The sequence below is a fragment of the Drosophila albomicans genome, chromosome 3 (assembly GCF_009650485.2).
Source record: "Drosophila albomicans strain 15112-1751.03 chromosome 3, ASM965048v2, whole genome shotgun sequence".
Classification (NCBI taxonomy): domain Eukaryota; kingdom Metazoa; phylum Arthropoda; class Insecta; order Diptera; family Drosophilidae; genus Drosophila; species Drosophila albomicans.
Window position 1 is genome coordinate 24,924,016 of NC_047629.2, and position 24,293 is coordinate 24,948,308.

A 24,293-nucleotide genomic window follows, 5' to 3' on the forward strand; every position below is an offset into this window, starting at 1 on the left:
CCATAAAGCACAGTCCCCACTACAACTACATTCATATTGTGTTCCACATTTACATACACATACATATGTATGTGCATTCAGTGTGTATCAATGTGTTTACATGTATGCTCAACTATCGATCTGTCTGTGGCAACATTGTAATTTGCAGCACTTTTCATTTGCTCATACCAATCGCGAACTTCAATAATCGCATTCTGTGCTAAAACGTGCAAATAAATACGGAAGCTAGAAAACTACTTCAAAATGTATTGAAGTTAAAAGCATAGCTTGAAGAATTTCATAAACAAATTTAAGAGTAGTAATAATGACACATTTCAGAAATGTGCAATATAGAATAAAATGTGGGAAGAATTAAAAAATAAATCTAGCTTGCTCAAATTGAAAGAAAAACACTTTATTTTAATACTTTTTATTTTAATAAACGTCACTTTAAGAATATCGAATACAAATAAATATAAAAGCTAGAAAACCACCTCAAATTTTAAGAAAATTAAATGTATTTTGTCAGCTAAAAAATTTTAATAAATATTGCAATTCAAATTAAAAATAAAAATACTTCTCCACAGTATGGCAAAATGTTATTAAAGGCACTTTAAAAGTGACGAATTTAAACAGAATTTTTTGTACAGATAGTTATAATTTTATTTTCTTTATAAAAGCCAAAATCAATGTGATGATACTTTTGGGAACACACAACACATAAAAATGCTTCAAAAGAATATATATGTATGTATCAATGTTTCTCTTTTCGGCGCCATTGAACTGTTAATAACAAATGGTAGATTGAAAATTGTAACCCAAATGTATTACGCCCCAAATTCCAGTTATTCTTTATTCGGTTTTCATTTTTTTGTTGAGGATTTTTAGTTAGGGCAATTTGAAAGCAATTTCGGTTACTTTGTGGTGTTTGTAGTCTTTTCATTTTCATGTTCATGTTCTTTTTGCATTTGTATCTCAATCTCTGGCAGAGCAAAAAGAAACGAAATATGTAAATTTTTATTACCCAAAACAGATACATTTTAATATCTTTTATGTTTTCATATATATTCCTTTTTTCTTTGGCATAGTGAGTATAATAATTTGGAGCGACAGCAGCAGCTGGTCAGTCTGAGCTTTGGGCCATTAGATGAAAATAATGACCTACATATGAATCACACTTAGGGCTCTGGCCAAGTTATGAGTCCAACTGTCAGTTGCTAAAACTAAAACGTGTCTTTATGAAGAAAAACTGCTGCCTGCCTTACATGATGTTGTCTACATGTTGTGGTTACCCCAGTTTTTCAGATCTGCTCTCAGACTTCAGTCTAACTGTTTATTTGTTTTTGTACCGTCGAAAGTTTTACACTCTCATTGTGTTGTCGTTGTCCGTCATTTTGGTTGAAGTACTGTCTGTGTGTTGTTATGTGACAATGTTTGTGTGTTGCAGGAAGGATAATTTGCTGTGACATGCAACTATTAAAACTTTAATTGGCGCCAGCCAGGAACAACACAAAAAACCGGATAAACTTTGTTTCAAATTCTATGAGTGAACTTCCCACTATCATTACGCATTATGGCGACCTTCACATAAGTAACTTTTTTACTTTTAAATTAAGTTTTTTTTTGTAGTAGTCGCCTTACATAAAATAAATACATTTTAAAAACGACCTTTCTTTAATTTTTTAAATGAACTTTCATTTGTAGTAGGGCATATCCCAAATCCAAAACAAGTTGACTTCTTCACAATTGGATTGCAATCACAATTCTTTATCTTGCATAACTCATTACCTTTTTTGGGGCGGATATAATGTCACATATCAAATGTATATCGCATGGCGAGACAAACAAATGTCATACCACATGTTAGAACTCGACCTCAAACTCATATCGACCCATTTGCCATTCGAATTTCCCCAAAAAATATTCATTCAGACAAGAGCAGAGATAATTGTGTGCTGCACCATCAGGCAAAGCCGACAACTCAGTTTTCGTCCGAAATGCCATCATGCCAAGCAACTCCAATGAATGCCTAATGTGTTTATGATTTGTCATTGCCGTTACGCATTGTACGAATACTACTGCTGCTGCTGCTTTTTATTTTGATGACATGCAAAGCAATTTGTTAGCCCAACACTGACTCGACTACTACAACTACAACTACTACTACTACTGCAAGAATTTGCCACATTAAAAAAATAATTGAGACCAAAAGTAGAAGCAGGCACAGATGCGGGTAATGAGAGTTTACAACAATGAATCAACAGTTTGGCATTGGCAGAGAGCCAATCAACACAAAGAGAGAGAGTGAGAGAGAGAGCAAGCGAAGAAGAGAGAGCGCGTGCACTGCTTTACCGACGCCGACGAAAGAGCTCGTTGCTTCGTATTGCCACTCGGCAAACAGTTTGTATTGTCGTCGGCAAACACATTGAAGTTTAAGGACGGCAACAGCAACTGCTGTTGTTCAGTTTTGCTTTCAACGTCGAGCCAACTGGACGCGTGTTCGCTCCGAGGAGTCTCGTCTCGTCTCGTCTCTACTTGTATCTATCTGTGTTTCGTGCGTGTATGTGTGAGTTGGTTGCGTGTATGCCGACAATGCCGCAACAAACTTTAAGTTAAGCCATACACAAGTATCCAAAGTCAAAGTGAAAGTTACGCCATTGACAACTACTAACTGCCAACGGGTAACGACAACGAGGCAACGAGGAGACAACTGACAATGGCCATTCAACTACAGGCCAACAACAGCCAGAGCGAACAATCCCAAAGGAATCGGGTTGCCATCGAGTCAAGTTGCCATTAGACGATCTCTTGTGGTCCAAGAACTGTGCAACTGCACTTTTGCTCATGTTTGATCTAATTACTTGTGTGCTTGTGTCTCTATATTTTTTTGCTGCCGCTGTTTTGGCCTTTGACCTAAGCCAATTCCAAGTTGCGTCGCAATGCTAAAACCAATTAAGCGAATTACGCTCGTGACATAAATAAACTACAAACAATTATTAAACTCGCATAAAGTATTCGTGCAACACATGTTTCAACAAATTGAATTGAATTTCAAAGGCAAATTACATCGCAGCCGCAGGCTCTAAAAAGCGTCTAAAATTTCATAATTGAAAATCAGGTAAGCCAATCAGTGCATTCGAATTTTGCTTACGTTAATTACAAGTGATTCAATTAAAGTAACTTTGACACAAAATTTGTTTCAATCAATTTTATGCCTACGAATTTGATTAATTATTTTTGCCTCAATTTTTGGGTACAATTCATGTGAAAAGGTCAAACTGTCGTATATTCGTATAACAATTTGCGGCTTGTGCAGGAAGTCAATGTTTTGACAGTTCTCGGAATACGTATCACTAATTCCGAATACTAAATATATTAAATTCTGTTGAACTCTGAGATGGCTTTTAGGATTATTATTATTGTTTATTATGCATAAATCTATAGATTATTTACGAATTTTGTTATAATTGGCTTGCAAATAGATTAGCAATTTCCTATTAAAAATAAACAAACTCATTTACTTGATTAAGATTACAGTAATTTAATAGAAAGTATTAAAGTAATTAATAAATGTTATTGTGTATGCATATTGATTATTTTAAATGCATTGATTATTTTAAATTTTCGATTTAATTGGCAGGGCAAGAGATTAGTCAATTGCAGTTAAAAATAAACAAATTCGAATAATTAATTAAGTTTACTTAAATTGACAATAATTTAATCAGTTCCATATGAATTAAGTGTAAAATAATTACTTATGATTTTGGTTTGCGATTTATTTAATTTGCCAATAATTAAGCAGATTCCTATTAAAGGTAACAAATTCAAATAAATGATTTGGTCTGTTGTAAGTAGTAAATAATAAACGCATTTTATGTTTATTATACTACGAAATGTACTTAATATTAAAAATATTGTATTACTTAATTCATCATTTTGTCTCATCATTATTGTTTGCTCGTCATTTGCAGCAAAAACCATAAATTATTCTCATTTAAATTCAAGGCTTTTACCCTTTTAGCATCATTATTTATTTACACATCTTTTTGGACAACCAATAAATCAAGAATTTATACGTTTCCTTTATGTTTATAGCCCCGCTTGGCATAATGCGAAATAGCTATTTAAGAGTTCTTTTAGATTTGCGAGTCTGTTCGGTATTCTAATTCAATTGTCTGCCATGCCCATAACATTAGATGCGATCATAAATTCCCAGCAAATATGAAACCACGGGATTCCATTCCCAAAACCCACACACACACACGCACACATATAAGGACACACGCGGAAGGAAAATGGAAAAAGTTGCAGCTGCTTTTGCTGTTGCTCCTAAGTGCGAGTCTTTATTTTATTTTAACACCTTTAATTAATTAAACAGCACAGCTCCCGTAAGTGCGGGTGCAGCCAGCTTCTAGGTGCTGTCAAGGTTGCCTCGGGGATTTGGGGGAAAGAGGGGAGAGAAGAGTGAAGAGTGTAGAGTGTAGAGGGAAACCCATCTGCTATTGGGTTCTGCTGTTCGGGGACAACTGTAACAACATTTGTGTCGTCTTTTAACATCATTATTTTGTTTCACCTTGGCGTGGCACACACAAGGTCTACAATCAGTCAGTGCCACACTGTCTACAACCCCACGAAAGTAACAGAGAAAGATAATATGTAAGAGAGAGAGAGAGCGAATGAGAGTAAAAGCTAAAGCTCAGCTCAGCCCCCCGATGCGTGTTAGCATTGCTCCCAGCGCGTGCCACATTTATACCAATTTAAAAAGTGCGCCACACTTCTGCGGCAGCCGCTTGATTATATATTTATTTGATTTTTGGCTCGCTGTTTTACGACAACGCTTGGCCAAAAGACTCAGCCTCAGTCTCAGCTTCTTCTCATCCGCTTTCTTAGCCGCAATTCGCTGTCTCAGTCCCAGTCTCTGTCTCAGCCTCAGTCTCCGTCTCTGTCTGGGTGCTTTATATGCGCTGTTTGTCTTGCCCACAGCATTTACATAAAATCTAATCAAAAGCCATGCACATTAACTGCCAACGGGCTCATCAAATTTTCAACATGTCTTTGCGTACTCGTTTTCGTATTCGCATTCGCATTCGTATGTGGCGTCTGCCGTTGCACTTAGTCAAGAGACCTGACTCACAGCTCTTTCTCCTCTTCGCTTCGTCCATTCAGCCTACCCTAAAAGCATATTTAATAATTCATCAGTTTGTCTGTCGCATCAACTGGCAACTCTTTATGTATTTTATTTGATTTTATTCTTTGTTCCCTTTGTTTGCCATAAACAAATGCAAGCGGTTAAGCGATGGAATAAAAAAGCTGCAAACATTAAGGTTGGTCAAGGAATCAAATTTGTGATACACTTTTTATAAATATAATGACGAGAAAACATTTCATATTGATTTTAACAAATTTATTCGTTTCTTGTAATAATGTGTTCAACAAATACTCAGGAATATATTTACACAATTCTGTTTACGTTCAAAGTTACAGTTTATCAAAAAAATTGATTTATGAAATGAATAAACGAATGACATTTTTGCAGCAAATGGCTTTTTATTAAACTAGGTAAAAATCACGAGCAAAAAAGCATATATTAAATGCACATCAAATTAATGCAGTTAAGCTGCAGTCGCTGTCTCTGTTCATGTCAACGCTTCGGCTGCGGCTCTGTTGTAATCAATTAAATATTGATATTTTTAATATTTAATCTTTTCAATTAAATTGCCAATGATTTACATGCATATACAATACACGTATGTAACAGCGGCAACGGCAGCAATGCCATTTTTTTTTTGGTCAAGAAGTTGTGAAAGCTGAACCGAAGTGAAACCAATGGGATTGGTTAACCGAAATGATGTTGTTGTATAAATCAATTAAAATGCCAATTTTAAAATGATTATAGATACAAATTAAGTTGCAAGGGCTTGTTGTGCTTGTTTTAAAGCATTTAAAAAAGCCAGAGACAAACAATCAATTATAAATTGCATTTAAATAAATGCGTTAATCGTTATGTGAAATTAAGTATACGCACCATTGTATATTTTTTTATTTAGATAATCAAATGCGCTTTGCCAAAGACCATTGTAACTATAATGAAATCTATGCTCAATAATAATTCATATTTTACGTATACGTAATAATCAAGGGTGTTCAATGAAACTAATTATATTGAATAAATTTTTTATCTTAGATATTCAATGAAAACCAGTTAAAATTAACTTATATTTAATAAATCTCTTGCAACTATAATAATACTTAGCTTAACATACATAACGTATACGTAATAATCTAATCTAAACATAAGTTTGTATTACTTGCAACTATATTAAAATCTATGCTGAATAACACTTCATATTTACGTATACGTAATAACTAGGCGTATGTATTCATCAATCGTATTAAGTATACGCACCATTTTAAATATTATCTTGGCTTAGATAATCAATGAAAACAAATTAAAATTAACTTATATGCAATAAATACTTACAACTACAATAACACATTACGTATACGTAATAATCAAGCGTATTCAAATACTTATAAACTCAAATTCCAATCAATGCACACTCGTAAACTATTATGGTATTAATGGAAACCAGCTACACATTGTGCATGTTCAGTATGCGATTTCTGGCTGCACTCTCAGCGGAATTTGACGAAAAGAATGCATAGAATTATATGCAGCTCAATTCCCTAATTATATTTTGAGAATTGCGCATACGCCCCATCGAACCCATACAAAAATAATAGCATACGAATAACGAACAGAACAATTTCTTGTAGCTGCACAAATTGAGCTGCAATCAGCTCCATAAGCACTTATAGTAATCACGTGGTTAAAGAACGCAGTGCACAGAAAATAAAAAATAAAGAAAAATCAATCACAATTATAGTTAATGAACTACATGAGCATAAAAAATTGCACAATTGGTTAAGCAGAAATCGCACAGCCACTGCAACTGCAAACAGAAAATGGCCAAGCGCCGTAAATTACCGTAAATATTTGCATTGAGCATTTATTTTTTATAATTGTAATAAATAAATACGTATGTGCACGGCGGGGAAATGTTTTAATTTAATTGAAGGCCCGATATTGCCGGCAATCAATCTAGCAATCAATCAATCAATCCGCTCGTGTGATGACTGCCGAATAGTAAAGGACTTTGCCGGCAGAAACATTTAAAATACGGAAAAGAAAGAATAAAAGTAAAGGCAGTAGCAATAGCAGTAGCATTTGTCTGCCTTGCATAATAATGTGGCAGACTCCATTCCGTTCGTTTGCTTGACTTCTTGCCACTGCTGCTGCTGCTGCTTGTGGCAGCAGAGTACGTGCCACAGTTACAGAGCTCTCTCTCACTCTCTCATGTATCCATTTCACAGTCACTGCCGCATCGCAGATACAAATTAGCAAGTGTAGCGAACTTGGCAAACTTGCCGAAAACCGCAATGTTGGCAATGGCTGTCGATTGCATGTGCACTGCATACACCGCCCCCAAACCGCAGCCGCACTCTTTTTTTTATGGGTGTATGCACGCATTCAATTTCGGCATTTCCATTCTCTTCTCTCTGTGTGCTGCAGTTGATATGACCACAAAAAAAAAGGAACAGCAAATAGAAGAAGAATGTCCTTAGTTAAACAGAACCGCTTTTTGAATGGCTTTCGGGTATGTTGTTGGCGAAACAGCTCGAGGGGTTAAACGCAATGATAGAAGAGAGCTTTTAACTATTTGTTGAATCTGCCTCAGCAATTTGCTTTAGACTTTGCCCACTCTGTCAACATTGACAAAAGTTTTAATTACAACAAAGCACAATCGTTTTACACAAACTCCCCCATTTTGAAGTCGGAGAAGGTCGGAGAGCCGGAAAAAGAGTAAACAATAAAGGCATAGCATACTTATGAGGGCTTTTCTGCTTATCAGGCAGTAAATTTCTTGAGTAAATGGAGCGTCCTGCATGTTAATTGAAAAAATAAACAGTAATGACAACTAGCCCATAATCCTTCTCCTTCAGCGTTCTCCTCCCATTCATTTCCTATTCAGTTGGCAGCTCTCAGAGGAGCTCAACTTTTTGGTCAGTCGCTTTTTTGTTTGCCCCAACTGATTTTGATAATTTGCATAATATGCTAATTATGACACACTTTTTCTCTTACATGAATCATCCATTTATAGCTGGCCCAAGCAAAATACAATTCTGCGACTTTCCCTCTCACACTCTATTTTCATCCTTTTCTCGAATTGGTCCATGAACTTTGCTTTCGCTGTGCCACCCACAGATGTTTGTTGCTGCCACAGCTCAACGCGCACAATTTGCATTGCTGAGAATTTAATTTTCCCATTCCAACTGTAAGCTCAAGATAATGTATAATAATTAATACAGCGCTAACTACAGTGAAGATAAGCTAAAAGCGAAGTAAAGTATTTCAAGCCAACTTTAAACTTTTAGGAATAAGTAACTTTGAATTTTTGTTGTTTAATTTAAGGTTTTTTTTTTAATTTTTCATTAATGTATAAATATTTATTTTGTATTGTATTTATAATATTTTCCATAAATATATTTATAGTAATTTTACTTATTTAAGGCTTAAGAAATGCTTGAAGAGCAGAAAGCAAGCTTATTTTGTAACCAACCCGTTACTTTAAAAGTAAAAGAAACTTAAGTATTGTGAAACTGAGCCAAAAATCTCTTTAATGCCATCAAATTTCAGCTTGAGTTTCGCTTGAATGAAATAAAAACTGGGACTCAGACAGAAGGCAGCAACGTTGACGACAACGACAACGAAAAGTACTTAAATGCTTAGCGCCCAACTTTAATTTCATTGCATATCGTACTTGCTATTCACTGTACGTGTAGTTGCCGCATTCTGTGGCAGCTATAAGAAATGTTGCCCCATCAATCGCAGCCTTGCCTTTGTAGTTGCACGACTTTTGTTGCCTGTTGGCAGCTGCTTCTGCTGTTGCTTTTTGGCTGTATAAAATATTGGGGCACGGCGATGCTGGGCGTTCAAAAGCAACTCATCAGCCAGCCAACGTCAAGGCTTAACGTTTATAGTTATGTGTGCGAGTGTGTATGTGCATATAGATGATATTATAATAATGTTGTAGATTTTATCGGCAGCGATTTTATGATTGCGTTTGGGCAAATAATAATCAGAGGCCGCCCATTTTAATTGCATACTTTGCAGCGCACGCACAAGAATCAAGTGTGTTTATGGAATACGATTTGCATATATTATTTAGTACAACAGCTACACAACACTCTCAAAGTAAACATGTGCGCTTTATTTTAATTTGAAGCTTTTCCCACATTTTTCCAAACGTTTCTCAATGTTAAGCACACACTTTGCAGCAACACGTGCACTTTAATTTTCTGGTTGCCCCCTTACATTGCACCACGAACTGAGTTCATATGTTGAATGGCGGATTGCGAGTTGCAAATTGAGCTGGTGGGGCACGTAGCGAATATACAGCTGAGAATAGTATAGAGCCAACAATTTCATTTTTGGCCTATATTATACTCTGCTGACATCCGCTCTCAGTCCTCTCTCTATATTCACCTATTCTTATTCTCTGCTTTTTTCGTGCTCGGCCTATTTTGGGTTCTAAAATGCATAAGGTGCTAGAAGGCGATTCTAAAGTACTGCAAATGTCGTCTGTGTTCTTTGTAATGGCAATAAAAGAAATCTTTTGTTTTTTTCGCAAGCATAAATTTTAATTGCTTTTCTGTTGGAGTTGGGCAATTCAAATTTGTAAAGGTTGAGAATGAATTTGCTAGAAAAAAATACAGACAAATAAAATGCTTTTTATGTAGCTCTTACGATTTTAGAAATAAATAAAAACATAAATTCGAGCCATATCTGATTAACAACCTATCTTATTTTAACAGTGAATATTTCACTTGTAGCACATAAAATGAAGTAATATAGAAGCAATCAAATTTTACTAAAATTTTTTGATAAATTTAGTTATTTAAATTCTTTAGTTATGTATATTAGTAATCAATGTAGACAAATAATTTAGAGAAACATAATCTTAGCATAGCTGCTACTTAAATTAATATTTGTTTTTGTAGGAATCGTCAAAATGTAATTCAGTATTTATTACAGAAAGAAATTGTGCCAGTATTCCAATGAACGAAGTAAATGCATATCAGATCGAGAAAGAAATTGAATGATGACTAAGATCTCTTCCTCTAATATACCTACACATCAACAGTACTAATATTATATGTTAGTGTTAGTGTGTTCTTGTCCCACAAAAACAAAGGGAAACAAATCTTAAAAACAGAACAGCGTATTAAAATTCCCAAATACCAAAGCTCAGGTACTTGCACACCTCTGCAAAAACACATTGCTGACAGCTTTAAAGAAATTGAAAACTAACTCTCAACTCTTTTACCACCTAATGTTGACACTTTGATAACATTCAGCCACAGAGCAAAGAGATAGATAGAGAGAGAGCAAGAGTGGTTATAACAAGAGAACGATACTTACGCCATTATTTGCACGTTGCTGACACTTTTAATAACCACAAAAACCATAAATACCGTCACCAAACCGCAAACAACAACAACGACAGGGGCAAAGACAGAGTCAGGGGCAGAGAGCTGCCTGCTCAACGGTAGCTGAGCGAGCAATTTCCATGGATATCCATCAAGTGAAAAGAAAACAGTAGCGTGAACCAGAAGCAGAAGCAGAGGCCAAACCTCAGCAAATCTGAAAACCAGCTAATTTCCGCAATCAGAAAGTCACTTACGGACCAGGGCGTATAAACAATGAGCCAAACTACAGACAGCCAGCAATAATAACAAGACCAACACCAACAGCAACACAAAGAACAACAAAAGCAACGACAACAGCAAGAAGGATAACTAAAGGGAAACCGTGTAACGCCGGCATTATAAGGACCTTAGTTATAACTATCATTGCTCATGTCTCTGTGAGCATTTTGCACTGTTCTTCTCTTCCCTCTTTGCTTTTCTGTTTACTGTGCTCATAGCTTTGCTGGTCTGCTGCTGCTGTTGTTGTGTGTCGTGTGTCATTTAAAAACAGCACACACTCAAGTGAAAAGAACAGCACACAGGACAAGAGGATACAACACCCATGTTCTTATGGCTCCATAGCCAACAATAACAATTGGGGTGCGGATGATGTGGGGTACGGATTTATGTTAGCCCTTTTTTACGATGACGTTGCCAACATGCAAAACGAGTGACACCTTGATGGTATATGGCGAGTACTCGCACTCGCACACGGTCGCAACTCGTTCGGTTATATAGTAATGCGGCCAAGGGGCAGTCAAAGCGTTGGTCAACATCGTGTCAATCTATAAAGTTGCACGGCGACATGGAAGTGGAACAGAGCAACATAGATAACACCAAGTAAAAGTGGCAACCAATAAATCGATCTATCATCTACCAAAAAACATGGATTATTTTACATTCAAACTAAAATATTATATTATTATATACATTTTATTCAGTACATTTACTTTATTTATGGTGTACTAATTACCTGAAATCTTAAATTTCATATTTGCTTTGCAGTTTGTTAAAGTAACCAACAAACAGCGCAAAACATTTGCTGTAGGAGCCAATCATTTCATAATGCATTTTTTTTAACAAGCAACTTCTAGAACAATAATTTCAGTTAATAAATTATCTCCGTTTTATCTGGCCCACCACGGATTTCTTTATTATTTCTTGGCATCAGTATTAAATATCGACGTGTCTGTGATGATATAAAATATATAGTCTCTTTTAAATGTAAATTCTTTGTGTTTACTATAGCATAATAGTTCAATGTACTTTATTTCATTATTTTGTAGTACTTACTTTAATTGCCAAAGTCTGTTAAACTATCATATATTAATTATATAAATCCTTAGTAAAATACAAGCTTATCAAGCAAGACATTTCAAAAAAAAAAAAATAATATATTTTTGATATATGTTTTTAAATTTAAGTAATACCTTCATCCTGTATAAATGTTCTACAAGAAAACAAATTATCAGCTTGTGTCATTATCTTCATTGGTTTGGCATCTGCTTCAAATATTATAATCAAATACTAAAAGAGCACAAAATAAAAACAAAGGACCTCGCATAAAATAGCAGAGGACACTCTCAATATGGCCTGACATTATTGTTTGTTAAGTAAGTTCTGATTTTTAATTGGGTTTCTCATCGACTCCTCTCGCCTCCTGTTACAACTGTAATTGTAACTGTCTGTGTCTGCCCGAAGAACAATAATTATTTGCCAGCTATTGAAAAACAATTTCCCTTTCGATTTCCTAGCATTTTTCTCTCTGCTTGTTTTACCGGAAATTATTGCAATTTATGATTTAATTTATGTTCATTTTTAATGTTGCCGATGTCGTTGTCGCTGCTCTTGCCGTAGTCGTTGCTGCCACAGAACGTTGACTGCCACACGAAGTGTGCTCGATGTTGCATATAAATGCGCTGATTATCGCGGCACGTTACAAAAGACTGAGCCACGCCTAGACCGGATTGGTTAAGTGATGGGGCGTAGTCTGTGCCAAAGATAAAGCGACAATCTATTTGCGGCAATCAACGCTTAAGTGCAACCACAAGCTGCAAAGTCTTGCTATAAATTCAGCTAAGAAATGATGCGAACTTAAAGCGCACATCTATCGACAGCAATGTTTCTTAAAATTACGCTGACAGTGACAAGTGACTAAACTGCAGTTTGCAGGAGACGTCAAATATGAACTTATCTGCTTGCTATAAATATATCATCAAAGCTCACACGTTTAGCACTCAACATTTCTTATGAAAAAAAAAAACAAAAAAGAAAGAAAGAAAGTCCTCGTCATATCAATCTGAATTTGCTCGCACTTGAGTCTAATGTCTTTACGCTTTAGCAAATTTGACAAAATTAAAATCAAACGTTTGCAAAATGTCACGCACATTTTGCAGGGTTTCGACACCTTCCGAGTCTCTGTCTTTGACGCAGTCTGCGTCTCAGTAATGCGACCAATGACAGTGATAGAATCCTCCCCAATGGCTCACTACTCACTTTGATTGCAGCCCCGTGTGTGTGTACGAAGCTCCATTTTAACAGAGTCATTGACAACACCCCAACAGCACTTTTTTCGCAAATTTTTTTACGACATATTTATATGTGTACCATATATGATGACTATATTCGTCTCTCCTTTTCTTTTTTCTTTCACGTGCAAAGTGAAAAGCATCATTTTTATGCGACACACTTGGCAAGGTTTTTTCTTTGCTCATGTATTTTATGAGTTACGCAAAAGGCAAAAGTCAAAAACCAAAAATTTCCAACATCTCTCGCTCTCTCTTTCTTTTTCTCTCTCCTTCTCTCTCTTTACTTTCTGCTGTCTGTCAAAATGCAGTCATGCGTGTCTGCCTGTCCCTGCCCCAGACTCGCGAATTCAGTTCCTGCCCAAGCGACTGCCAAATAGCGCGCATATTTGATGTCAACGGTTGGGCGCCGTAAAGTATGCAACGCAAATACTGCGTTGCCTCCACGTTAATTGCGTAAACAAATAGCGCGCAACGTCTTGTAGTGGCAAATAGTCAGCGACTTCTAGTCGACGACGCGTCGCGTCGCACGACTTTTACAAATTCTCATTTTATGCATAAATGCTTTTTCCATGTATCTTTCACAAAAAAGAAAAAAACAAAAAACGAAAAACCGAGTACTACGAGTAAATTAAGTTCGTAGAGGCAAAGGCCTGCTCGAAAAGTATCTTCAAGTGGCAGGAAGTGCTTCGTGTAATTGCTAGGCAAACAAACACTCAGCGACTATTTAAGAGCTCTCAAGGTGGGCCGTCTTTGGTCTGCTGTTTGATACAACGTTTTTGCTTATTTCTCTTTTTCGCTTTTGAGGACAGTTGTTCGTTATCTGTTTTTGTGAAATAATTAGCCCAAAGCAAAAACGATTTCCCCAAAAACAGTTGCAACTTATACAAAGCTTGAAAATTAGCAGAGGCAACTTCAAAAGCGCTCTCCATTTCTATGCAGAGACAAAGTGGAATTGTATCTCTGAACATTTTTTTTGGGACTTTTAATCTCAAACGGAAGATAGGCTGCGATTTGGATAATAAGGTTTTCCTCTCTAGTCGTAAACACGTCGTGGTGAAAAGTTTGCCAAAAAGGAAATCAACAGAGTTATGAGCACATACTAACATACTTTATTTGTCTTTAAAGCTTATGGCATAACGGCGTGCGAATGAGTAAGAGAATGCCTAGCGCTTTATCTAAAAATAACAGCTCAGCTGCGAGCGAACCAATTTGGAATTTGTAAAAAAGTTTCGCGTTTTCCACGAAAACTTTGTCCGTCTACAAAATTTGCTGGCAACACTTTGGCTAACTTGTTTGGTAAGCCTATGACACACACACACACAGTCTCACACCCAATTTTGACGTCAAGTTATAGCAATCAATTGTGTCTATATATACTACGATGTAAAAGAGTACCTCCCTACATGCATGCACATAGAGGTGAAGCAGCTGACGACAGGTGAAGACACCCAATAAATCACTTGCCACCCAAGATAGACCAATTAATCAAAATCAGCAGACGGATTAGTCAACTGATTCTAAACATAGCTGAAGCTTACTATCCAAATCTGCACGTTAAACGATTAATAATGAAAAATATAAAGAAAACCTTTTTACCAAATGTTATAATTAAGCCATCAAGCTCTTGACAGACTGACGTAAGCGACGAGTTGATAATGTTGTATTATATTCCTTTCTCCTTTTTTTGTACTTATGATGTACTTGAGTGTGAGCGGGATAAGCGAGCAGCTTATGAGCTGTCAAGTGGCCAAAAATAATGTTTAAAAACTCTTGAACTCTCAGTTGAGTCAATGAACGCTTTATATACACAATATTTTTAAAGTCTATCGTTGTGCTTAGAAACAGTTGATGTAACCTTGCTTTTAGATGACATAATCTAGAGTCTTATGTAGTTAGCACATTCCCGCCTCTTAAATGGAGCATTTTAACTTGCTTTTAATTCGCTGCGTCAGTTTGATAAATGATTTTAATGGCTTGATTGATAGGCAGCCCTTAATTGTTGTGTTTATATAGTATTTTTGCTCAACTGTTAGGCATGGATTTATCATCATTAGAGACAAAATGAAAATATTAAGATAAATATCAGCACAAGCTGTTGGCAAAAGTGCTTTAACTGAATGACTTAAGCAGTGTCCAATCAAAACCCAAAAAGTTACTTTTCATAAATGCCAAATGCACACAAACACAAGCATACACACACACATACACACATTCGAAACTCTCGTAGCAGTCACGAGCAAACTGGGATTACTCATACGCCATGTTATAGAGCTTGTGGTTTACACTCGAGTGCTGTTGATGCTGAAGTTGCTTGCTATTTTTTGGGGGTTCGGGCTTGGCAAGTGCATAAATTAAATTTAGCAGAACAATTTTTGGCATAACAAGTTTTTCGCAGCAATTCGAGAAAGTACGTATACGTCATATTGGCCATGCTGGAGCCTTGCAATCTGGTTAGCCGATAAGTTTTTCCTACTTCTACTACTGTTGTTTAGTCGCATAATTTTCAAGTAAAAGTAAATGAAAAGAAACAGCAAACAGTAAACAGCAAACTGCGAACTGAAAATGCACTCGACACTGGCTGACGTTGCAAATATTATATTCGAGTCAAACCTGCAGCTGCTGCTGCTGCTGCAAAACTCTTGTGATTCAAATAGTTTTCATGCTCACTGAGTGGCACACAGCTGACGATTAGCTTTCCTAGTACTGCGTCGCATTGCTGGCAATGGACCCAAAAGTCTATCCAACGAAAATGTGCTAAAACGAAGTCAACGAAGTTGTTGCCATCTTTTGAAACGATAAAAGATTTATGCAAAGTGCAACGGAAATTGAAATTGAAAGGCAAATGCAGACAGGCTGGTTTGGCGGGTTAGCCCACAATTCTTTTTCGCTCTTTCTCTCTCACTATATTTATCTCTGCCGCTATCTCTCTTTCACTTTCTCGCTTTTGCCGTCTCACAATGTCAATGGAGCAGTTAAAGCTCAAACTAAGACTACGACTCATTGACTCTCGAGTCTCTCTTGGGCAGCAGCCTGACTGCCTTCCTTTAAGTGCCAAAGTTGTCCAACGCTTTTCAATTAAACTCAATTTATTAATTTCAATTATTTGCGCTTCAAGTGACCGCGTCTCAGCCAGCAAGAAAAAATACGCAAGAAAGAGGGAAAAAAACTGTCAACTCAGCGCATTGAAGCACCGAAGCAGAAGCTGAAGCGGAATCAGAAGCTTGTGCCAACTGCTGCTGTGTCCAGATGTCCAGATGCTGCCCAGCAAATACCCTCCTGTGGTTGTTAAGTGCTGTGGAGGCATTTGATTGATGTGCCGCAGAGTGGGGCATCCTTGAAGAGGCGACTTCCCAATGAACAACATGCTCATTGCTCTGCTGACTGAGCAAACGCGCTTAAACCATTAAACAAAAGAAAACATTATTTAAACGTAGCCTAAATCGACATTTAAATGCTCACTAAGTCGTCGACAATCATTTAAAATATTCCAAACACATAAAATAAATGAAGAATAATTTGTTTTACTATACTTCATGACTTTCTAATAGAAAGTTTTTTTTTTCAAAATTCATCAGTGAAAATTAAAGATTTTTATTTCTTGATGTAGTGTTCAGTGTTGAGCTCCTAATTCAAGAAAATTTAGTAAGAGTTATGTTTAATCAATAAATATAATAAAAATAATATATCTATCAAGCTCCCCAATAAAACTCTTGGATGAAATCTATATTCAATTAATTTCAATCTACATATGGATAATTCCAAAACGGAACTCTCTACATTGAAAATAACATAAGCTAAAACAATTTTGAAAATAAAAAAAGTTTATTTTTATAGCGCTAGATAAGTACTTTAATTAGAGCTAAGAATGGTTTTGGAATTTTTTTTCTGTTTTGTTTTCTGTTGTGATAATTGCAAAAATAACCAATTCGTACGCAAAACCAAAAAATGAACGAAATTATATATTTTATCGGAAAATAGATCAAGTCTTAGCTCTAAATATAGTGCTTATCTAGAGCTTTAAGAATCACATTCACTTATTTTTAAAATTGTTTCAGTTTATGTTATTTTCACTGCAGTGCACTGTAAAATGTCTCGCACGGGACAAATTTCGCCATGGGACAAATTGCCCATATATTAAATGACTCATTTAAATTTTTTTAAAGAAAACTTATTAAGTTATAAAAAAAATAAATATATTTTTTAAACATTTTTAATAAAAAAAATGTAGAACATATGCACTCTAGATATTATAGTTATTGTCATGAAACAGTAGCATAAAATTTTGATTCAACTAATTTGAATATATACACATATTTGAAACCAAATTCAAATAATTTTTTTTATAGAAAATTCATGAAACTGTGGAAAATTTACCATTTTTATGATATGCAAACTCTCTAACGCATCACAACAGCAAAATCGATATTTCATGTTTAGCTAACTCTAATTTACACATATTTGTTATGCTTTGCCTCGGCTGACACAATCGAATTCGCAAGGCAAATAGACTTAATCGTTTAATGTATTTAGAGCATAGCTCAAAAATAAAAAGGCCACGCCATATCATAACGGATGTGCTGATGTGCCTGGTACAATTAAGGACACAAAAGCATAAACAGTCTCATATGTCAAAGTCAACAAAAGCAGATGTTGTTGGCTTTGTTTCTACTCAACTTTCGCTTAACGACAGTTATAAGCGATTTTTGGTAGCCTACTTTGGAGCGCTTAAAGCGTGCCGAGTGCCGATTTTTATGACTGACCATAAAAATACTAGTAAATAAAGAGGAAAAGAGAACGTCAGCAGAGTTCAAGAGCAGCAAGGACTGACAAGCGAATGTCACACAACAAAATTGCCTCCAAAAAGGACAAGAGCATAGCGGCCTATGGCCCGGAAACCATAAATCACACATACAATGATGTTAATAGTATCATAAAAATGCGACAAAGCACCTGGAGAGTTGCCTAGTACGAGAAGAAAGATACATTTATATATACATATATATACAGAGAATGAGAGAGAGAGAGAGAGAGAGAGAGAGAGCTGACTGCTGACGTAAATATTGACAGGAACAGCAAAGACACGACACACAGGATGAACAGCAAACGCATAGACCATAATAAATCGAGGTAGTTGTTGTTGTTGGTGTCGGGAGTGCAGGTGAGATGTTGGTCAAATTAAAACATTTCACCTGTCCACTGGCACTCTGTTGCCTCCCGCCTCCTGCCTCCTGCCTGCCGCCTGATGTTGACAAATTAGAGGTTTTCGAGGTGTGGAACCACCTTGATGCCATGTCATGCACAATTCCTCACTCGACCCCTGGGAGCATTTGCGGTGCGAAATTTTACAACCAAGCAAACGCTCCAGCAGATTATCGGTTAAATAAATAGACAAATTGATTTTAATGGAATTGGATACACTGGGGCGAGCTGACCAGGCGAACTGGGATCCTCTTCCTATACTCCAACATACCATACATACATATAATATACACGCGATGGACACACTGACCCAGCCCAGTTGAGCAAACATAATTTCGTGTAATTTTGTCTTGGCTTGTTTCCTACGCCCTCACTTTCCAACTGACTGTCTGTCTATCTGTCTGTTTTGCCGTCTCGTCTTTTTTTATGTGTTGCCCCAGTTGCTGTTGTTATCCTTATTATGCATTTGTGTGTGTGCTTTAAAGCAAATACATATATTGTGGTTGCCACATTGGGGACCACCGACCAACGCTCGGTGATGGCAACTTTTCGACATGGCAAATGACATATTGAAAAACCAATCTTTAGGGGGCTCACAACTTCCTAACAGCCATGTCAGCTACAAAATCCTCAAGTATAATGATAAGGGTCAATGTAAGAAAAAAAATACATATAGAAAGTATACACCTTAAATATTTTATTAAGCGCATCCGCATTCCATTAGCAATATTATCACATTCACTATTTCACATGCTTTAAAATTCAAGTTAGTTTTTATTTTCCTTAAGCTGAATTGCATTATTTTATTTATATTAATAATATTATTGTGGGATTGGTTTTATGATTATATTTATTTATTATTTCATAAGTTTAATCCTTAATTATTATTGTATTTAGTTTATTTATTAATTTAATTATTTAAAAATATACGTCGCGGTCGTCGTTAGCACGTCTTGCTTTTCTCGTCGTCGTCACAAAAGTCATCTTCCAAGTCTCTTGTATCGACTTCCTTCTCAATCGATACTCCTTCTCAATCGATACTCCTATCTTCATATCATCGATACTCCTTTCTTCATATCATCGATAGGGGATAGATTGGCGTTGCCAGACCCATTCCCACAACTCGGCCATCCTCTCATGCATTCGCCTCGAATGCGTCGTCGTTGCAGTCGCCATCTGGAACCCATGGTTTCATGAATTCCGCACATGTGGTAGTTTGTCTCGGTCCCTCATAGAACACCGCATCTTTGGTTACATCATAGGTATCATTCGGTTTTGATTTCGTCACACGGTAGGGGCCAAAATATTTAGCTTTTAATTTAAGCCCACCTCCTAGTTGAGTGCGTTTTATAGCTACAAGGTAGTTGACTTTGTAAGTTGTAGCTGGCTTTCGTCGAAGATTGTAGGAGCGCTCATTCTCATCTTGAATATTCGCTATCTGCTGTTTGGCCTGCATTCGGAGCTCGTCTCTGTTGTCGTTAAACATCTGAATCATCTCGTCGGCAATGATCTGCTTCAAAATGAGGTCGTCTTTAGTATGCATCTTGATGCCAAAAAGCAACTCAAACGGCGTAGCATGGGTACTTCTACAATACGTCGAATTGATGATTTGTTGCTGTATTTTCTCCTCCAACTTCGGAATGTGACACTGCTTTCCAATAATTTCTTTTGTCTTTTTTACGGAGAAATGACCTCTCTCGTGCGCTGGCTTAATGATCTCGCGTTGCATACTCAAAGGAACCACAATTAACTCATTGTCGTCGATAAGTTTGTGTAGAAGTCCGCCTTTCATAAAGTAATTATTATGAGAGCTTCTATCTCGTAGAACGTCAATAATGGCCTTCAACTCGTCGTCCTGCACTTGGATGGATTTTAGTCTGCTATATACGGTATCGTCGGTATTCATCGATTTTATGGATGCATCGCAATCGCTTATCAGCTTAAAGTGCTCGCCCAGAAGATAAACACGGAACTTTCTCAATGCTACTACCACTGCCAAAAGTTCTAATTCATAGCTCGTGAGACGTCGTTCAGCATCTGAAGTTTCGACATCATCGACTTCATCATCATTTTCTTCATCGTCATCGTCTTCATCATCATTATTTTCATCATATTCGTCATCATTATCTTCATCATCGTCTTCATTATTATTGTCATCGTCATCGTTATTGTCGTCATCGTTATCGTCATTGTCCTCATCTTCTTCATCGCCATCGTCAATATGTTTATCACCATTTTCGACATCATCGACTTCATCATCATTTTCTTCATCGTCCTCGTGTTCATCATTGTTATCTTCTTCGTCATCGTTCTCATCATCGTCGTCGTTATTATCGTCATCGTCTTCGTTATAGTTATCGTCGCCGTTCTCGTCATTTTCATCATCGTCATTGTTATTATCGTCGTCATCTTCATCGTTGTCGTCCTCGTCATTAATATCTTCATCATCCTCATTGTTATCGTTATTGGAGTTATTACACTGACTTTTGACGTTTCGAACTGTTAAACCGTCCGGTTTTATAATTATTTCGGCATTTTTAGCAAAAGTTTCACCTAAAACTATTTCGTTGGGAAGTATTTCTGCGGTAACCACCAGAAATTCTGTCTCATATTCTTCACCGTCAATTAATAGTTTTTCTTTAAACGATCCGATTGGTTTTATTTTATTTTTAGATCCGAAACCCGTTAAATAAATATTTACTTTATTTAAGTCTGAGCTGTTCAAACTTTTGTACGAAACGTCATTCATGATATTGTACTTGCTTCCCGAATCAAAGAAGGCTACGAATTTCTTATCTTGAACTCTCACTCGTTTGTACATCACTGAATCTTCGTCCACAATTTTTCGCATATTAGGTTTACTCTCACTTTCGGCGTTGTTATTATTTTGACAATCTTTCGAAATGTGACCAAAGCTTCTGCAATTAAAGCATCTCTTGCCTTTACTCTTATGATCGCAATTCTCGGAAACATGTCCCTTGCCGCCACAATTATAGCATTTTATAGCGTTATTATTATTATCTTTGTCGTCATATTTTTCCTTTGAGTCACTCCACTGTTCTTTTTTATTTGTATTTTTTGAATGATCATCGTTTTCCACATAGTTCACTTTTCCCTTTATTTTTTCGTACGCTTTTAGTTTTTCTTTGAACTCTTTGATATCTCGGGCATTATATAATATAGATTTATTAACACTTCGATCACTTATACCATCTATCACGTATTGCATAATAGCTTCATCATCTATATTTCCACGCGTTGCTAGTTCCTTCATTATCAGTAAGTACTCTAAGACACTTTCACTTCGTTTCATTTTTCTTTCACTCATCTGTTTGTGAAGTTCTGCACTATTCGTTGTCTTTTTGAATTCACTAAGAAGTGCTTGTTTTAATGCTTGCCACGTTGATATGCCACGCTCACTTAATACAAACATACGAGCCAAACCTCTAAGAGATCGTTTTGCAAATATAAACTTATGTAAGCTGTCCCACTGCATTATAGAAGCCATATCTTCAAAATCATTAATCCACACTTCGATTGATAATGTATCATCGCCACTAAATAAACGGATTGAATCCTCGATATCTCGAAAATTAAGAGCGAATCTTGGCACGTTCCCATTGCCTACGGCAGCGAACTCAATATTTCTTTCCATTACTGTCGAATTAGCTGTATTTGGTTTGCTTCTATTTTCTCTTTCACGAGCACTCGGTATTTCTGCTGTTCTATATCTTTCATCACTACCTGCCAGACTCACACTTTCGTCGTTAACGTTGTTCACATCGTCTATGTGCACTTCGTTTAATTCATCAGCTACATCGTTAGCGTCAAAATCATCATCGTCGTCATCTTCTTCTTGTTCATCATCGGCATCAAGCAGTTGTCCCCTTCGCAATTTCGAGAATATGTGATTTGCTAAATCGTTTACATTATGACGTATGTCAAGCAAATGGCAGATTATAACAAGATCACCGTCTGTTAGATTTGCAGCAACGAAATTTATTTTGTCCTTGTATTCTTGGCTAGTTTCATCATATTCAAATCCTTTAAATTCACGTAAGCGTTCACGATTTTTACGATCACCTTCACTTTCAAACACAAATTTATGCAGCAAACTAATATTCTTCCTTTTTGCAATTCGCAAATTTTTGCATACCTCTTCAAATTCACCACGTCGCGACATTTTTTCGAATTTCACCAGAATGTTTCTCAATGTTCAAGATTTTTTATGTATTCGTAAATGTATGTCGGACACACGCTTGTAAACGTTTACGCAACTTTGCACAACATTGTGAAATAGTTCAATTTGCACACATTACACCACATTGTGAAATACTTCATTTGGCTTTTCTTTTTAGGTTGAGCCCCCAATATATGTGGGATTGGTTTTATGATTATATTTATTTATTATTTCATAAGTTTAATCCTTAATTATTATTGTATTTAGTTTATTTATTAATTTAATTATTTAAAAATATACGTCGCGGTCGTCGTTAGCACGTCTTGCTTTTTCTCGTCGTCGTCACAAAAGTCATCTTCCAAGTCTCTTGTATCGACTTCCTTCTCAATCGATACTCCTTCTCAATCGATACTCCTATCTTCATATCATCGGTACTCCTTTCTTCATATCATCGATAGGGGATAGATTGGCGTTGCCAGACCCATTCCCACATTATTAATTATTTTTTTCTATTTACTTGTAAATAGGTTAATTTATTGCGAATTCAATTCATTTTCATAATTTTTACTATTTCAAATAAAAATATTTTTTATTTAATTTATATTATTAAATAATTGCACTCATAACTGTATCTAATGTACATCATCTTAAATGACAAACATTACCATTTACTTAATTTTGATATTCCATAAAACTGTTGATTTATTGTATTTAAAATCGTTTACCTTTTTTACCATTTTCATTTTTAATTTGTATTTAAATCTCTTTAATTATTTTTTCATCACTCTCTTTTTAACCATTCAATTTTATCTTGTTTTTTACATTTATTATATATATTTTTTTTCCTAATTTAATTTTTACTATTTAAGAACTGTTCTATTGAATTGAAAGCATTTTTAATTGCTGTGACATCAACATTTAATTAACTGAGGTCTTAATGTAGTTCACATAATAATTTCCAATTCCATATAACTTTTTTTGCAATGATTCAATTATAACTTATTTATAACTCAAACAGAATTATTCTACAACATTGCTATTAATTTGCGGCAAATTTCACTTTTGACTACTATTTAATTTCAGAGCTTTTACAAAATGTCATTTAAAAGCAGCTTAAATTGCTACATATTAAAAATTGAACAATTGAAACAAGGCTTGCATTCAATTATTTAAGAATTACTTGACATATGAAAATGTGTAATCTCGATAACAGAGCGAGAGAGAGAAAGGCAGACAGAGAGAAAGAGAGATACATAGGCTATCTCTGTTTAGAGAAGAACTGCTAGTAAGTATTTGCCATTTTGTGGGAGCTGCTTACAACTAACTGAAAAGAAATTGCTTGAGCATTAGTTGTCCTTAGTTTACAGAAATTGCAGCCAGCCAGCCAGTCCCCAAGCAAAGGTGGTTAAGCCGATGGGGAAGGAAGGGAAGGATTGAGAGGAATCGGGAAAGGAAACAACTTTTAATGACATGCTTTGTATGCGAGCGCGTGTTACATGTTAGCCACATTATCAAAGGAGCCAACGACAACTTTCCAAGAGCGAACTGCACATGTGTGTGTTCGCTCTCGTTTCCCTTCACCACCTTTGGTATGAGCAGTGCTGGCTTGGTTTGCTATTGCAACGTGTCCAAGTTTGGTTTTTGTGCCATCTTCTTGAGCTCGTCTCATCCTTTAGCTAATACTTTTCGCTGCTTGGCACATGTTTCACACATATCCACAATTCCTCACATATCCAACTACAACTAATACGAATTTCACTTAATTGCACTGGAAAAACTATGCATGTGAATTGCACTCAACTCGACTGGCAAGTGCGGTTAGGCCTCCCCTTGGACTTTGGGTTTGGATTCGGTATTGAGATACAGGAATGGGGCAG

The 24,293-nt window shown here is 36.1% G+C and overlaps 1 protein-coding gene across 1 annotated transcript in view; it reads left to right on the forward strand.

Moving 5' to 3' along the window:
- The first annotated feature begins 2,462 nt into the window (after positions 1–2,462).
- The window catches only part of LOC117569286 (tyramine/octopamine receptor), a 42,223-nt gene continuing 20,392 nt past the window's right edge, over positions 2,463–24,293 (forward strand). The window contains exon 1 of the mRNA XM_034250392.2: positions 2,463–3,097. The gene's annotated coding sequence lies outside the window, so the exon portion shown is untranslated. The remainder of the gene's footprint in view (positions 3,098–24,293) is intronic.